Source organism: Otolemur garnettii, unplaced genomic scaffold (genome assembly GCF_000181295.1).
Source record: "Otolemur garnettii isolate 467f Iridium unplaced genomic scaffold, OtoGar3 scaffold00144, whole genome shotgun sequence".
Lineage (NCBI taxonomy): Eukaryota > Metazoa > Chordata > Mammalia > Primates > Galagidae > Otolemur > Otolemur garnettii.
The window spans coordinates 2,133,686-2,140,531 of NW_003852539.1; the positions used below are offsets into that span (position 1 = coordinate 2,133,686).

The 6,846-nt window shown below is 44.1% G+C and overlaps 1 pseudogene; it reads left to right on the top strand.

Annotated features, from left to right (window-relative positions):
- Nucleotides 1–6,644, top strand: part of LOC100957782 — a 36,192-nt pseudogene extending 29,548 nt beyond the window's left edge.
- The last annotated feature ends 202 nt before the right edge of the window (nucleotides 6,645–6,846 follow it).

Sequence of the window (6,846 nt, forward strand, 5' to 3'; positions counted from 1 at the left end):
GCCCAGGCTGGATTTGAACCCGCCACCTTAGGTGTATGTGGCTGGTGCCTTAGCCACTTGAGCCACAGGCACCGAGCCAAGACATAAGCTTTTAAGTTGTTTATCTTTTTTTTTGAGACAGAGTTTGACTATGTTGCTGTAGGTAGAGTGCTCTGGCATCACAGCTCACAGCAATCTCAAACTCTTGGGCTGAAGTGATCCTCTTGCTTCAGCCTCCCAAGTAGCTGGGACTATAGGCACCTGCCACAACGCCCAGCTATTTTTTTGTTGCAGTTGTCATTGTTGCGTAGCTGGCCCGGGCTGGGTTCGAACTCTCCAGCCTCAGAGCATGTAGCCAACACCGTAACCACTGTGCTGCAGGTGCTGAGCCAAGCTGTTTATCTCTAGTTATTTTTATTGAGACACAAAATACATATAGTGAGGTGTGTGACGTATGAATGAATCTGGACTGCACAATTGGTAAATTTTTACATTATTTATGTTCCAGATACAGAGACAATTTCTATCCTTCCAGAAGGTGGCCTCATTTCTCCACAAGTAACCACTGATTTGATTTTTATCACATAAGTTAAATTTGCCTATTCTAAGACTTCCAATACATAGAAGCATACAGTAAATGTTGTGTAGTTGACTTTTTTCACTCAACATCATACTGGAGAAATTCATCCTTGTGAATGTGGCTACAGTTTGTTTCTTACTATTGCTAAGCAGTATTCCGTTGTATAAATATATCACAATTTCTTTTTTGTTTTTAAACAGAGTCTCACTCTGTCGCCCTGGGGTAGAGTACCATGGCATCATCATAGCTCACAGCAACCTCAAACTCTTGAGCTCAGCGACCTTCTTGCCTCAGCCTCTTGAGTAGCTGGAATTTCAGGTGCCTGCCACAGAGCCTGGTTGATTTTTCCATTTTTAGTAGAGATGGCCGGTCTACAATCTCTGTATTCATTCATAGGTTGATGAACATTCATGTTGTTTCCAGTTGGGGGCTATAATAAATAAAGCTGCTCATACAGGTCTTTTTTGTGACACCTGCGCTTACTGTTATTGGGCAAATAAATAACTAGAACTAGAAACACTGGGTCAGAGCAGGCATATATTTTTTAGAATTTTTTTCATTTTTAAAATTAAATAAGAATTCATCATGAAATCCGATCAAGAATCAAACTGTGTTCAATGTTAACACTAAAAATCAAAAGTCACTTACCAGGCCAGGTGCAGTGGCTCAAGACAGAACATGTTCTGTAGTCACATAATTTTGAAGGATTCTGTGCTAAGGTTAAAGTGAAGGTTTGATATTGCAGGAATCATCAGAACCTTTAAGATGCCAATGCACATTGTGAATCCTTTTTGGCCTCCAAAGGAAATGGGCAAGGTACAGAAATGTATAGTTCACATAAACATTAATGTTCAATACACATGTAAAAATGCTCTCAACCTCTCTCATAACTAATAAATGTACCCTGGAAGAAGACCCAAATGTCACATAGAAGACTGGCAAACCTGAAAAAGCCTCAACCTAGTGCACTTGAGGGAGGATGGGTGCTCTCATACAGGGGAGGCTGTGTGGCTCCACTAGACTCTTCTAAAAAGGGAGCATCAGGCAGGGATGATGGAACGGAAAGCCAGTGGCCGTGGGGTCCCTGTGGTGGTCTGTGTACCACGCTATACAGACCCAGAGGAAGCACAGTCACTTCTGCCTGGGAGAGACCAGGAAAGCTTCATGGAAGAGGCCATATTTGACATTTAAAGAAGATAAATTTCTCATGGGGGAGAAGGTGGGGTTGCAGTCCTATTAGGAATAACTTGTGGGAAGGTATTAAAGTCCAAGGCCTGTCTGTGTAGACAAAAGAGAGAGTGGCTGGAAACAGCTGCGGGATACTGAGGGACAGGAGGTAGCCGAGGACCCTGAATGCTGAGCTTTGTCCAAAAGGCAGTGGAGAGCCATAAATGGGTTTTAATTGGAAAGGGGGTTAAATTGGTATGGTCAGAGCTGGATTTTCGCAACTTATGGTGGGAACGTGGACAAACAAGGTCCAGAGGGGAAATCCAGGGGTTGGGAGACAGTCCTGGGCTTCCTTGAGGTCACCTGTCCACTTGCAGCTTCGGGCGCAGAGCTGAACCGTTGGCACCAGAGGGCGCTATGGCCCAGGACAAGGAGCTCCCGCCGCGTCCGACCGCTTCGCAGGCTCAGGGCGAGCCCCGGGAACAGCGAGCGCTTCCAGCCGGGGCACCACCACTGTGCGGCCTTGGAAGAGCTTGTGCGTGGCGTCCTGTGTTTTGACTTTCTCTTTCCGTGTAATGGCTGAGACTGTGAGGTGCTGTTGGGGGTGCCGCGAGGAAAAAGCGGCCGAGATCCCTGCTGTCTTACAGCAGGTGGTCTAAGCCAGCGCTTCTCAGAGGGCGCACCCGGGCCAGGAGCCTCAGGGGACCCACTGCAGATCCGCTGAATCAGACACCTCTGGGCTGGTGGCCAGAAATCTCTACTCTAACAAGCCCTTAGGGTAACGCTGACCCGCTTCAAGGTTGAGAATTGCTGGTCTCAGAAAGCGCTGCGCAATGTTAGTAAAGCGTCTGCAAGGGCCAGTCCGGCTGCCGCGGAAGGGCGCGAACCAGAAGAGCACGGACCACGCTCCGAAGACCTGCTGGAGGCAGTGTCTGGGAGTCAGCAGCAGAGAGGAAGGAGAAGGGTGTGCTAAGCAGAGAACTGTGCCAAGGCCCAGAAGAGGGAGAGCTCAGTCTCTTACTAAACTCCAGCTTGGCCTAACAGAAGGGCTCAACCTCCGTCCCGCAAAGTACACCCTTGTGACTTCTCTCTAGGTGAGGTCTCTTGTTTTAAAAGACATTGTCCTCCAAACAAGCTTCTTTAAATAATTAATCATACATTCGTTTCCTGCTATTTATTAATCAATACACATAGCTCAGATCAGGATTTCTGATTAGCATGAAAAGTCCAGACTTCCTATTCTGAATTAGTAATGATAGTACAATAACTACCATTTGCTGAGGGCTGACTCGGGGCCAGGCCCAGTGCTGAGTGCTTTACATGTACAAATTCATTCAGTTGCCACTTTAAGCCTCTGAGGGGTGTAGCTCATCACCTCCCATTTAGTGAAGAGGAAACTGACACCCCTGAGAGGCTAAGTGACTTGCCCAAGGCACACAGAGAACATGGTCTAACCCCAGCTGGTCCACCTGCACAGCAGACTTGATCCCAATGCTTCCTTTTCCTTGGGAGCAGTGGTGTTCCAGCCCCAAAGAAATACCTGGGCTGTCAGCATATACAGTCTTATCCTGGGCAGATGCAAAATTCCTGTTATGCATTTAGAAGTGCAAAAATAGCTGATGGTACCCATTCTGTTTTGAGAGTTCCCTAGGGTTCTGGGACTCCAGGTCAGAATCACTGAGCTAGTCCAACCTTCTCTCTCCTCCCCAACACTCACTGTATAGGTAAGAATGTGGAAGGGGCAGTGAAGTGGGGGGCAGCCTCCCGGGAGCCCCCTCAAAGCACCCCTGATGTCATAAAATCAGAGAAGAGCTCTCTGGTCCATCTCTCACCCTCCCTGGCTTCCTTCCTTCCTTCTCAATCATCCACTGAGCCCCTTACCTGTGCCAGGCCCCTGGCATTGGGGACACAGGGACAAATAGGTATGTCTTGCCATTCTTTCAATTTCTCATGGGATATAGACTGTTGCTGCCACATGCTATATAAGCTCTCTTCATCACCACAAAGGCAGTTTCCAGCAGAGTCATCAACAGCAACACCAAACGTAGTCTCTCCCACTGGTGTTGCAGGATAGAATATAGTTATTGCCTGTGCCCACCTCATCCCTCCATCCTACTTCTCTGCACCCCTCCTAAGATGGGCAAACTTCATGTTCTTTCAACCTTTTAGAGGGCACTGGCTGCTTCCCCTTTCTCAGAAGGAACCAGGTGAAAATTGACTTCCTGGATCTCCCTTTCTCCCCCCTGCCTTCTTGCCATTGGTGACATATCGCTAATCAATTTCTCTCTTCCTTATATCAGCTTTATACCCTGACTTCACCATCTGCCCAGTGGGTGAGTTCTGTTGGTCTATTTTGTGTTAATAAGTTTGTTCAAGTAACGTTTTCTGTGTTGGCTCCTAGGAATACAGACCCCATTTAGACGAGGTATCTGCCCTGGGGCGGCTTGCAGTGTGGGGTAGGGAAAGAGAGGCTTAAGGGTGGTACTGGACTGCACTTATTATGCCCCAGTGAGTACTGGGCAAACACAAGGACCTGTCTGTCATCTGCCTCTCTCAGTTCTAAAAACAAAGCCAGGAGTCTTGGTGGGAAAGCTCTAATAGCTGAGGGAAACATGATCCAAGAGAAAATGCTATTGTTAATAGTCTGGGAATCTTCTGTCCTTCCAGGCAGACTTTTAGTGACCAATTGATATACAATAACCATAACCTCAGTTAAAATTTTTTTTAATGATTTTTAACAGGTGGCACCTGTAGCTCAGTGGGTAGGGTGCCAGCCACATACATTGAAGCTGTACCAGTGAGTTTGAACTGGGCCGGGCCAGCTAAAGCAACAGTGACAACTGCAACAACAACAAAAATAGCCCAGCATTGTGGCAGGCGCCTGTAGTCCCAGCTACTTGGGAGGCTGAGGCAAGAGAATCACTTAAGCCCAAGAGTTTGAAGTTGCTGTGAGCTGTGACGCCACAGCACTCTACCAAGGGTGACAGCTTGAGACTGTCTCCAAAAAACAATTATTTTTAACATTGTTATAAAAGCAGGATGTGCTCACTGAAAAAAAAAATTAGGTGTTAGAGAAATGAAATACAAATTTCAGTGTTTACCTTCAATGTAAGTCACTGTTTGTGCTTTGGTATATAAATTTCCAGATATATATAATACATGTAATCATACGTATAGTTTTTCACATATGTGTGTTTTATATATGACTACATATGGAAAACATGAGAGAAATCATTTTCAAATTATAATAAAATGTTAAAAATATATAAATACATGTTATGGCCCCGTTCAGTGTAATCCTAGCACTCCAGGAGGCCAAGAGGGTGGGGGATCACTTGAGTTCAGGAGTTCAAGACCTTCCTAAGCAAGAGTGAGACACCATCTCTACTAAACATAGAAAAATTAGCTGGCTGTTGTGGTGCACACCTGTCCAGGTTCTCAGGAGGTTGAGACAGGAAGATCTCTTGAGCCCAGCAGTTTGAGGTTGCAGAGAGCTGTGACACCACTGCATTCTGCCCACGGTGACAGAGCAAAAAAAAAAAAAAAAAAAAAATGTGGGCAGCACCTGTGGCTCAAAGGAGTAGGGCGCCAGCACCATGTGCCAGAGGTGGCAGGTTCAAACCCAGCGCTGGCCAAAAACTGTAAAAAAAAAAAAAAGTTACAACATGTTACCTAGGTGATAATAATGTAGATATGTATAATATATATATTATTCAAATTGCTTTCGCTTCAAAACACAGCATAAACTGCAGGCCTCTTTCCCTGTTGGCACGTGTAAATAGATCTCATTCTTTTTATCTGTTGCAGCCTATGGACATACGTTTAATTACTCAATCCTCTGCTGATACTCCGGCATTTCCATTAGAAACAATGTTGCAAAGAACTTCCTGTATGTTTATCTTTGTTCACGTTCATCCTTATTTCTATAACATAAATTCTCAAAGGTGGAATTGGTTTGATCAAAGGGCACATAAAGTTTTGATGAAATTGATGAACCTCTTTCCATAAATAATGCACCAGTTTACACGTGTGCCAGCAGTGATGAGAGGCCAATTGACACCCCACCCAACGCTGGGAGCTTTTTAATTTTTGCCATTCTGATACCTGAAAAACATCATCAAGTTGTTTTCATTTGAATCTGTTTTTCTGTGGAGTGAAGCATCTCTTCATGTGTTTAGTGCCTGTTTGAATGTCATCTTCTATTAGTTATATTTTCCCAAGTTATTTGCCTGTTTTTCTTACTCATATTTCTTTTCTTTCTTTGTCTTCCTATGAACTTTTTTTAAAAAGTTGATTTGTAAGAGGTCCTTGCATATCAGACTATTAGCCCTCATTTGTCATGTGGAAAGCAAATCTATATTTTTTATAGTTTGGTGTTTGTCACTTGCTTTGTGTATGGTTTTTTCCCCCCATACAGAAGAAAAAAATATTTATGTAGTCAGAAATGTTCACCTTTTCCTTGATAACTTCTGGAATTTGTGTCATATTTTAGAAAGATTTTCTCCACTCCATGATTCTAAAAACTTTCTCTGACATTTTCTTCTAGTATTTTTCATTCCTTTGTTTTTTAACTTAAACATATTAATTCCATGCAGTACGTTAGGTATACAGTTTAATTTTTTTCCCCAAATGGCTTGTAATTTATCCTAATGTACATTTTCTCTCACATATGTGGAGTGCCACTTTATCATATACCACATTTTCTTATATGTTTCGGTCTATTTGTGAATTCTATTCCACTCCATTTCTCTCTCCATCATCAATTTCTGAGCCAGTTACACATTTCAACTTTTGTAACTTTAATATATTCATATTCTTTTCCAAATCTTTCTCACTGTAACACTATGAAATCTCCCAGTGAGCCATACTCCCCTTCTCTGGCTCTGTATGCCTTTAGGATGAGGTCACTATCTCCTGAAGGTGACCCTAAATCTCTCTGACATGTTCATTTATTCATTCAACAAATACTTACTGAGCATCTACTCTGTGATCCCCAAGTTCAGGGGCATAGCACTGTCACCCGCAGGGGTCGTTGTGGGAGCCATGCCCAGACCTGGTTGCTTTCAGATACTCCCCAAATGTGGCTAAGCCAAGGCCAGTGGTAACAGAGCCAAAGAAGT